We start from the raw sequence: 11455 nt of genomic DNA, 5'->3' as shown, positions 1-11455 counted from the left end.
CTGGGGACTGTTTCTTAGCAGCCTGGAATTGGGAGGGTACAGGCCGGGCTCCAGGTCAGGCCATGAGGTTGTGGCCACAGGACCTGGGAGGCTCCAGAAACTCGTGCATCCCTGTGCCAACTCCGCACTGCAGACCGTGGGTTCTGAGCCAAGCCAGGGCCCGGGCGAGGGCAGGGGAGAAGGCAGCCCCAGGTCTGGCGGCTGCCTGCCATGCATCTCCTGGCATTGTGGCCCAGATGCAGCCTGACAGACACATCTGTTTCAGGGCCTTAAAGGGTAAACATAAAACCTTCAGTTATTTCATTAATGTTTTCATTTTCATCAGCATTAACACATGTACCTAGTTGTACATAGTTGAAAGGTCAAAAAATTATTGCAGGGAAGCAGATGTGGCTCAAGGGATTGGGCTCTGGCCTACCATACGGGAGGTCCCAGGTTTGATGCCCAGGGCCTCCAGTGCAAGCTGGCATGAAATGATGACACAACAAAGGAGACAAAGAGGAGGGACAATGGGAGACGCAGAGAACCAGGGAGCTGAGGAGGCTCAAGCGATTGGGTGCCTCTCTCCCACGTTGAGGGTCCCAGGATCAGTTCCCAGAGCTTCCTCAAGGGAAGATGAGAAGACAAGCAGACTCAGAGAGCACAAAAAGGACAAAGACAGGGAGCACAAAAACACTGCGGGGGCAGGGGGAGCGGATAAATAAATAAATAACAAATCTTTAAAAAAAAAAGTAGGAAAACGGACTTGGTCCAGTGGTTAGGGTGTCTGCCTACCACATGAGAGGTCCACAGTTCAAACCCCGGGCCTCTCTGACCCGTGTGGAGCTGGCCCACGTGCAGTGCTGGTGCGCACAAGGAGTGCCGCGCCACGCAGGGGTGTCCCCCGCGTAGGGGAGCCCCACACGCAAGGAGTGTGCCCCATAAGGAGAACCGCCCAGCGCAAAAGAAAGTGCAGCCTGCCCAAGAATGGTACCGCACACACAGAGAGCTGACACAACAAGATGACACAACAAAAAGAAACACAGATTCCTGTGCTGCTGACAACAACAGAAGTGGACAAAGAAGAACACATAGAAAATAGACACAGAGAAGAGACAACTGGGGCGGGAGAGGAATAAATAAAATAAATCTTAAAAAAAAAAAAAGTAATGGCAAAGGCTTTGTGTCCAAATCCAGCAGAGCCCTGTCTTTACTCCCCTCCATTTCCCCCTTCTTCTAGGCACCCCCTTACCCCTCTTTTCACTGCTTTTTGGCTGCCATTTTTCTTTAATGTTATTATATGGGCCCTTGCTGATTTTTCATATTTAGACATTATCTATTTACTTCCTACAATGGAAGAGAATATTTTCACCCCCTTTCCTACCCCACCCCTACCCCACACACACACAGATCCTTCTCATCTCTCATTCCCCAACGTAGTCATGTCAAAACTGTGGTTAGATCTATAGCCAGTGTTTCACTACTGTGTTATGTAAACAATACTCATAGCCAAGCATTCTAGAACCTGTGAGGCCTTTCCCTTCCAATACAGCTTTTTGTTTTCCCTGGAGTTAACTCTTGCCTTCTTTTTCTTTATGTACATAATTTAAGTCCAGCTTAATTTCTCCAGTCATCACAATCTTTTCTCAAGACCTCTGACTCACCAGGCATTCTGTCCATTTCATCACCTAGTGAAAGGACCTGCCATCACCTGTAGACTGTGTTTTGCTGGTTGCATGCCTATGACGTCATTTAATATTCCCACTGACCTCTCTATTTCCTGTACGTTGGTGGTTAGATCTAGAAAATTGACCCTATTTAAATTGTATTTTTTGGCAACAACATTTCAAAAGTGTTGGTGAGCACTGCCATCAGGAGACATACAATGACGGGGTGTTTCTCTTCTTCATGACATTAGCAGTCTTTGATGACCATTGCCCTGAGCCATTATCTCAAGTAGGAGCCTCTTCAAGCTGCCTTTGTGACCCAACCACTGTGGTCTCTGCTTTCTTGCTTGACAAAGTGTTCCAAGTTCACCTTGTGCATTTCTTGGTCCAGTCTTGGATTCCGGCCTTTCCTAAGGATTCCCGGCCCCCCCTCCCCCAATGTCAGAAGTATCGCTCCCTCGCCTTGCAGCTCCTGGTGGTGCTTTGAGAAGTCCGGAGTCATTCCGGTCCCTAATCCTTTGTATGGGGACATGGGGACTCTGGAGGCTTACAGAATCTCCTCTTCGTCCCAGCGCGCTGGAACGTCAGGACGATGGGCCTGGGGAGGGTCCTTTTCATCCACTTGACTGAGCACTTGGTAGGACGTTTCCATCTGCTGGCTCATGTCCTTCAGTTCTGAGAAATTTTCTGCAATCATTTCATTGATGATTTCCTTACCTCCATTTTCCCCGTTCTCTTTCTGGAGTCCCTGTTCTTTGGAATCAGACTGGTCACAAGTGGGTCATAGTGACTGTTGAGCATGTTAGGTTGTAATTATTTTCCAAATGAAAGCTATTTTTTAGGCCCACAACATGTCCTGGGTTTAAAATGGCTGTGTTGAAAGGTCCTTCCCGTGACCTTCCCACCCAAATGCCTGGGCTGTGCCCTCTGCTCCCAGGACCCCTGCTCGACCCCAGCCCTGCCTCGCCTACATGCTGTGCTGCACCTGCCCTGCTCCTTCCCAACCTGAACATCTGGCCCTGCCTGCCCCACAGCCCCCTGCCCCAAGTCTTCCCTGGTTTGAAAGGTCCTCCCTGCTGACCAGCTGCTGTTCCTCCTGCTCCACCCCTGTCCACTCCCCTGTTCCTACTTCCATCCTGGCACTTGCTTCCCTCCGCCTCTTACCAGAGGCACCTCGGGGGGACATCTTGTATACAGGTGGACGCTGGAGTTGGTGGGATCCGCAGGTCATCAGCCACACCTGCATTGGGTAGAGAAGGAAACGGAGCCTGGTCGGGGGCTTCCCGAGGACAAGCATTGGCTTTGTCCAGCTCTGCATCCCTGGTGTGCACAGGGAGGCAGCTCCCTGCCTCCACACCCAGCCTTGTGTGCACAGGGGCCTGGGGAGGGCAGGGCAGTGGGCGGTGCCTGCCCCCCACACGCACTCAAAACCTGGATAAGTAATGGCTAAAATGCCACCGAGCTCAGGCTTCCACAGCACATAGACAGGGAAAGCCAACCCTAGCTGCGTGCTTGGAGGCTGAGCCCAAGGGGGGTGGGGGTGGGCGGGGGGCAGGGACAGGGTGGGAGAGAAACCTTCTGGAATGAAAGGATCAAATTTTAATTTTTTAGGAAAAATGTCAGATATTGTCTTTATGACTTTGGCAGGGGGAACAGGGAGGGAGTCTTAAATAAGAAACAGAAAACATCTTAAAAGAAGAAATTGATCATTTTGATTATATTAAAATTAAAACTCATTTTAATTCCAAAATACTATAAAGAAAGTAAAAAGACAAGCCATACGTTGAGAGATGAGACACAACCAACAAAGTTAGTATCAGAACATATAAAGTTCCTAATCAATAATTAAGAAACAGACAAAACAGATATAAAAATGGGCAAAAGATATGAACAGGCATTTCACAGAAGAAGGAGCAGGACAGCTCCTAACGCACGAAAAGAGGTGATCTCTTTGGTAATCAAGAAAAATTGCAATTAAATGAGAATTAAAATGACAACGGACACCATTTAACTCCGTCAAGAGTCACAAAATTAAGAAGTCTGATAATACCAAGTGAAGACCAAAACGTGGATCAATGGAAGCTCTTACATCCTTGGTTAGAGGGTAGAATCCCTTCAGAAGGCCTTTTGGCATTTTCTTATAAAGCAAACATGCCCTTCAAGCACATTCCCTAAGACCCAGCAAGTCTACCTATAGGTATAAACTCCAGAGCAGCGTTGCTGCTACTGATGTTTTTACAAATTTAATACCATCGTAATTTCTCACAATTATAAGGAATATCATTTACATAGTAATCCAGTGACTCACCCACACGTACCCACATACAAACCCACTAAAACACATACACAACTGAAATAAAAGTTTCAAAAAACGCCTCCCGGGCACTGTGATTATCTGATATTCTCTATTCTACGCTATTTCATTTTTCAAAAGCTAATCCTGACCCACCAAGTTGATTTCATGACCTCACACTAATGGTTTACCGTCCTCTTCCTTCAAGGCAGAAAAAAAAAAGAAACCCTGCCCTGAGATCGCCTTGTTGACATCTTGATTTTGGACATCCCCCAGCCACAAAAACGGTGAGACAATAAATCCCCACTCTTCGAGTCAAAAGGAAAAAAAACGGGAGAAACTCTAATTCAGAGCACCAGAAGACTCACACAGAGGTGCTTGTAGCAGCATTGTTAGTGAAAGCAGAAGACTGGAAACAATTCACGGTGCCCCAGTAAGAGAACGGACCCATCAAGTCCAGGTAATCACATAGATTATCGTCAAACAATAACAGTTTACACGCTACATACTGTTGAGTGACAAGAGAAAAGTACAGCTACACACCACCCACCCGTGCACCCGCTGTGTTTAGCATAGAGTCACCTCTGGTGTCTAAGGGCAAATGCCCTCTTATTTTTGTTTCTTTTAAAGATTTATTTTATTATTACTATTATTTTTATTCATTTCTCCGCCCCCCCCAGTTGTCTGCTCTCTGTGTCCACTTGCTGTGTGTTCTTTTGTGTCCACTTGTATTCTTGTCAGCGGAACCCGGAATCTGTGTCTCTTTTTGTTGCGTCATCTTGCTGTGTCAGCTCTCCAAGTGTGTGGCACTACTCCTGGGCAGGCTGTGCTTTTTTTGCACCGGGCGGCTCTCCTTATGGGGCACACTCCTTGCACGTGGGGCTCCCCTACATGGAGGACACCTCTGCGTGACAGGGCACTGCTTGCGTGCATCAGCACTCTACGTGGGCCAGCTCACCACACGGGTCAGGAGGCCCTGGGTTTGAACCCTGGACCTCCCATGTGGTAGGCGGACGCTCTGTCAGTTGAGCCACATCCGCTCCCCCCTCTTATTTTAATTGTAATTTGAAATGTAGCATATATTTCGTAAAACAGTTTCAGCCAGGATGAAGGAACTGTGACAGGATTTACCCTTGCACATTAAAAACTAAAAACGTGGGCAAAACATAGACAATGACGGTCTTCAGGAAAAGGACAACAGGCAGTGCAGGACAGTGATTCCAGAGAGAAAGGGGATCCATGAGGCGAGACACAACAGCTGCCCCAGCTCTCTGGCTGGGGAGAGTCTCCAGGTTGTACCACAAAGAAGGGTTAGCCAAACAAGCCGGGTGCCCTCTTTGATGTAAGGAGACAGAGGTGAGGTTTCAGGAAGGCCGAGATGCTGCAGGAGAAGAGGAAACCGCACAGAGGAGAGCTCCAGGGTTTTCACCTGAGTAACGTCAGTGCAAATGCACTGAGGCCGGGGGTTTTAGTTTGCTAAATACCAAAATGGGTTGGCTTTTACAATAGGGATTTATTAGGGTGGAAGCTTGCAGTTCCAAGACCGTGAAAATGCCCAACTCAAGGTATCATCAGGAGATCCTGTCTCCCCAAGTTGCAACTGTGCGCGATCAGGCACGCGGTGTCATCTGAAGGTGCGTTCTCGTGGAGCTCAGCTGTGGGCCATCAAGCATGTGGTTCATCTCTCCCCACTCCTTTTGCCTCAGCCTCGGCCACTCCGTGGACTCCAGCCTCCACCCTCTGTCTCAGCTTCTGGGGCTTTCTCAGTCTTTCTGTGCCTGCAGGCATCCTGGCGTCCTCTCTCACAGGGCGGGGTAAAATGGCAGCTCTCTTTCTCCGTGTGTCTCTGCGTGTTTCTGCCATTTATAAAGGACTCCAGCAAGAGGACTGAGACCCACCCTGGGTCACGCCTCTCTGAAGTGCTCCAATCAAAGGCCCCCAGCCGAATTCAGTCCAATCAAAGGGCCCCACACCCACAGGAATGGATTAACTCCAAGAATATGATCTTTCCTGGGATTCACAAACAAGCTTCAAACTGTCACATTTGGGAAAAGAACAATTTCTGGAGCTCATCTCAGGTTCCCAAAAGCCAAGTAGAAGAAACTTCATAATAAACAGAGCACTGGATAGAACAGTCAAATAGGTACTGCCTCAGGAGTAGAGCCAAATTAGCCCTGGAATAAAGGCTGATCTGGTGCCACCTAGGAAAGCTTATAAGTAAACTTTAAAATCACAAACTGTTTTCAAATAACTGTGAACCAGAACAAAGGTCAAAAATATTTAAAGGGAAAAGAGGCCTCCAGCTGAGAAATACGGTGGCATAAAATGCTCCTGGGTACTATTTTCCCAAAGAATCTTTGAACAACTAGCAAAAATAGCAGAACCATCTTCTTCCTCCTAAGTCCAGAAAACAGTTACAGGGTTGAAGTAACTGGCAAGTTGCCAAATCAAGAAAATGATGCTTTAAAAAATGGTAGGAGAAGCTCATAGCACCACTGCTGGTCCCTTGCCCAACTCCCTCCCCAGCAGTGTGGAGCCAGCCTGGGCTGCTGCTGTGGGCCCCTGGCCCTGCTCTGGAGGGAGCAGAACAACCCCTATGTGCATCCAAGGGTGCCTGCATGTTAGTGTCACTCTTCTCAGGTGGCATTCTGAATCAGGACACTCATCTCTGGCTCACCCTCTCAGAAACTGCCCTTCAGGCAGAAGAGCTGGCAGACAGCTAAGGCAATGTAAGAATCTATTGGGGGAAGCGGACTTGGCCCAGTGGATAGGGCGTCCGTCTACCACATGGGAGGTCCACAGTTCAAATCCTGGGCCTCCTTGACCCATGTGGAGCTGGTCCATGTGCAGTGCTGATGCGCGCAGGGAGTGCCCTGCCACGCAGGGGTGTCCCCTGCATAGGGGAGTTCCATGCACAAGGATGCGCCCCGTAGGGAGAGCCACCCAGAGTGAAAGAGAGTGCAGCCTGCCCAGGAGTGGCTCCGCACACACGGAGAGCTGACGCAGCAAGATGATGCAACAAAAAGAAACAGATTCCTGGTCCTCTGACAACAACAGAAGTGGACAAAAAAAAGAAGAGCACACAGGGAATAGACACAGAGAACAGACAACTGGGGGGCAGAAGGGGAAAGAAATAAATAAAATAAATCTTAAAAAAAAAAAAAAAGAATCTATTGGGAAGCGGATGTGACTCAAGTGATTGGGCTTCGCCTCCCATATGGGAGGACCCGGGTTTGATCCCGGGGCCTTCTGGTAAGGAAAAAAAAAAGTGTGCCAACCTGTGAGCCACGTGCCTGCCGGTGAGCCAGTGCACATGCAAGTGAGTCACACAGCAAGATGATGACACAACAAAAGAGAGACGAAGGAAAGAGTCAAGGTAAGGCACAACAGAAACCAGGACCTGAGGTGGCACAAGTGACAGGGAACCTCTCTCCACATCAGAGGTCCCCAGGATTGAATCCCGGTGAATACCAGAGGAGAAAAATGAGAAGAGAAGACAAAAAGAGACATAGACACAGAAGATCACACAGTGAATGGACACAGGCAACAACAACAACAAAAAATAATCTATTAAGTCAAAACAGCCTGGAGCAATGGATTACTGACTGTAAGGCGTACGAAATGGGACCTGGGAGTGGGAAAAGTCTATTCCATTAGGGGCAGAGGAGACACACAGATTCCTGTAAACAGGGAATTCCCAAGCAGGCACAAGACTAGTGCAAGACAGAAGTTTGGCTTTTACAATGGGAATGTAGTAGGTTAAACGCCTAGAGTCTCGAGGCTGTGAACCTGTCCAAGTCAAGCATCATCAGGAGATGCCTTCCTCCCGGGCTGCAGCTGTGGGCAGTCAGGCCATGGCAGGGTCCTGTGTCTCCCCTCTCCTCTGAGCCTTGCTGCTTCTAGCTTCGGGCTGTTCTGTCTGTGGCTTTTCTCTCTTCAGGGTTCTTTGATTTCAACTTCTAAAGGCTTCTTTCTGTGTCTGTGGCTTTTTATTCCTCCATTTATAAAGGACACCTGTAAGAGGATTAAGATCCACCCTGGGTCATGCCCTACTGAAGTGATTTAATCAAAAGGAATTTCCCTTAACTGAATCTAATCAAAGGTCCCATTTACAATGAGTTTACACTTACAGAAATGGATTCATTTTAAGTACAGAATTTTCTGGGGTCCACAAAATACTCAAAATGCCACACTCACTTAAATGGCTACTGTTTAAAAAAATGAAAAATAGGGAAACGGACTTTGGCCCAGTGGTTAGGGCGTCCGTCTACCACATGGGAGGTCCGCGGTTCAAGCCCCGGGCCCCCTTGACCTGTGTGGAGCTGGCCATGCGCAGAGCTGATGCGTGCAAGGAGTGCCCTGCTACACAAGGGTGTCCCCCGCGTAGGGGAGCCCCACGCGCAAGGAGTGCACCCATAAGGAGAGCCGCCCAGCGCGAAGGAGGGAGCAGCCTGCAGAGGAATGGTGCCGCCCACACTTCCCGTGCCACTGAAGACAACAGAAGCGGATGAAGAAACAAGACGCAGCAAAAAGACACAGAAAACAGACAACCGGGGGAGGGGAGGTGAATTAAATAAATAAAATAAAAATAAATCTTTAAAAAAAAAAAAAAGAAAAATAACAAGTCGTGGACAGGATGTGGAGAAATAGGAACATTCACTCATCTTTGGTAAGGATGTGAAATGATGCAGCCACTGCAGAGAACAGTTTGGCAGTTCCTCAGAAAATAAGTATGGAACAACCATATGACCCAGCAATCCCAAATCACTGCTCCAGGCTTCTTCCCCAAAAACCCAGAACCCCAGTCTGATCATGAGAAAAACATCGGCAAGCCCAAACTGAGGAACAGTCTGCAAATCACCAGATGGGTAAGACTTTAATAAAACTGACAAGGTCTTGAAAAGCAAGGAAAAACCAAGAACCTGCCACAGGCCAGAGGCGCTTAAAGAGACGTCGTGGAGAGATGCTGCAGGACCCTGGATCCTCCCCTGGAAAAGGGACATTGATGGCAAAGCTGGCAAACCCCGGATAAAGTCTAGGGTTTAGTTAACAGGAATGTACCAGTGGTGGGTTCCTCCCATATTTTGACGACTGTAGCATGGTTATGAAAGATGTCAACTTAGGAGGAATCCAGCGAGGGTCTGCAGGACTCTGGACCGCCTCTGCAACTCCTTTGTAAATCTAAAATGAAATGTTTATTAAAGTAAACCTTTTGCTATGCCTGGCCCTTCACGGGCATTTTCCCATCCCTTGGTATTTTCCCAACAGCCCTAAGGGGGCAGTGCCATGACTATCCCCATTTCAGAAGAAGAAACCAGCTTGGGAAAGGGGCAGAACTGGCCTCAGGTCACAGCCAGGAGGGGCCTAAGAGCAGAGGCCAAGCTGCTGGATCCTGGACTAGCTGCTTCCAGAGTCGAATGGGTGAAAGGCAGGAAGGGGGCTGAGCAAGAGCCCGTGGAGACGGATTTATCAAAGGAGAGAGGGAGATTTTGAACTCCAACCCCAGATTGGAGCACGGCCAAGAGCCCCCAGGGATCCGCACCCACACACAGATGCTTCCTCTTCCCTCCCCCAGGTACAGACCTCAGGAGGCAAGAGCTAGGAAGGGGACCTCGTGGGAGGGGCTCCTGGGGACCTTTGATGGCACTTCCTGCCACGGCCCTCCCCCTGCCCATGGAAGCACCAGGAGGCGCCATGTTCCTTGGGTCCAAGCGCCCTCACTGAACCCACCAGAGCTTTCTCCTGGGATGCTTCTAACCAAACAGAGAAAGCAGCTCAGCGCTCTGTGGTGGAGTGATGAGAATTGACATTACAGGGTGTTGGCCACTGTGTCCTCTGCATGGAGGAGACAGATGGGTGGTGAGAATGAAGCTAGAGCAAGGACGCGGCAGGGACCCAGGCCACCCACAGGCCAGAGGCTCAGCGCCCCTGGGGGCTTCCCTTCCACCTGAGTTCACACCAGTTGGGTCCTTCACTCAACCAAGACAGCGGGCGGGTGCCCCCAGGGCACCTCTGCTTCCTAACAGGAGTCTGCCTGCAGCCAACCGGGCAGCCAGCTGGCAGCGGTGGGGCCTGGTGGGCCACGCAACCTGCCTGGGTCCCCACAGAGGTGCCTGGGGAGAACTGTTGCTCGGACAGGTAAATGTAGCATTGGAGGCTTACCCGCTAAGAACGCATTTCTCAGGCATAGAACGGTCTCGGCTGAGGAAAGTCCCTCGCTAGGCCACTTAGGAGAAGGTGAGACCCTGAGGTCACCCGGCTGGCCTCTGGGGTGGGGGAAAGCAGAGGAGAGAGCAGGTGGAGAGGCCAGGGAGCAGGGAGGTCCCAAGGCCAGACTCGAGTGGTGTCCACAGCTGCAGGGCAAACTCGGCCTCTGGCTCCCAAAACCAGGGCTGGCACTCGTTCCTGGTGCCTTCCAGACATAGGAAGAGTCACAAGCCCGGAGGCCAAGAGAGGGCTCCGGCGGGGGGCCGGGGGTGGCCAGGAGCACGGAAGTGCTGCCTTCTCCCCTCACCCCATCTCCCTTCTGGAGAAGACTCGTCAAACTGCAGCTGCTGGGCTCGGAGGCGGCTGAGGCCATCCCATTGTGTTCTCAAAGGTCCAGGCCCCGGGGCATCTGCCTTGCAGGTGTTTCTTCCAGAGAAAATAAGAGTTCTTCATTAAACAGTCAGGCAAGCATCAGCCATAGGTGAAAAGGTAAATCACATTTCTGCCCACATTTAAACAAACCTTACTCTGTGGTGTACAATTCCGTGCCTTGTCCTGCAAATGACATCTGTCCCCGCCCCTCCTGACCCTGGTCCTGTCCTGGATCCCCTTCTCAACTTATGCCTCCTTGCCAAAAACCATTCATAATAATAATTTTTAAATGTTTAAATTTTAAAACATCAATAATAATTAAAAAACAATAACAATGTGCATAAGGAAGTCACTGGAGCCACACACTGTTCTACGCTCGGATAGTCCTCGCCTTATGAGACCAAAACTATCATCACCCCCATTTTACAGTGGAGGAAACTGAGGAACAGAGAGTTTAAGCAACTGCCCAAGGCCGCACAGCTTGGGCAGAGCAGAGATTCAAGTCCAGGCAGCCTGCTTCTTCTTTAGGGAGAATTTCCTCAGCATAACTGAGCTGCCTTCCCTCCCAGCCACGAGGGAGGCCTGCTCTTCACTTGACCCCATGGGGCTGGCTGAAGCAATGGCTGTCCCTGGCCACTGTGCTCCTAGGCTGGGCGGCCTCTCCATCCACAAGCAGGAGCAGAAAAAGCCCGCGCCTGGCCTCGCAGCGTGTCTGCAAGCTGCCGGCCAAGTCCCACCGCTTGTTTTCCGGTGACAAGAGTGGGATTTTGCCAAAACCTACATCATGCCTTCCCTCGCCCTCCCCCTGGCTGGACTTATCCTTACCACCACCTAAAATTGTTCCTCTTAAAAATAGGTTGCAACTCACACACAAAAAAAAAAAACAGAAAGAAAGCGCTTTCTACCAGAAGACCCGGAGTTCCTGAAAAATGCAGCC

The sequence above is a fragment of the Dasypus novemcinctus genome, chromosome 10 (assembly GCF_030445035.2).
Source record: "Dasypus novemcinctus isolate mDasNov1 chromosome 10, mDasNov1.1.hap2, whole genome shotgun sequence".
NCBI lineage: Eukaryota > Metazoa > Chordata > Mammalia > Cingulata > Dasypodidae > Dasypus > Dasypus novemcinctus.
Note: the sequence above shows the minus strand (reverse complement) of the source record.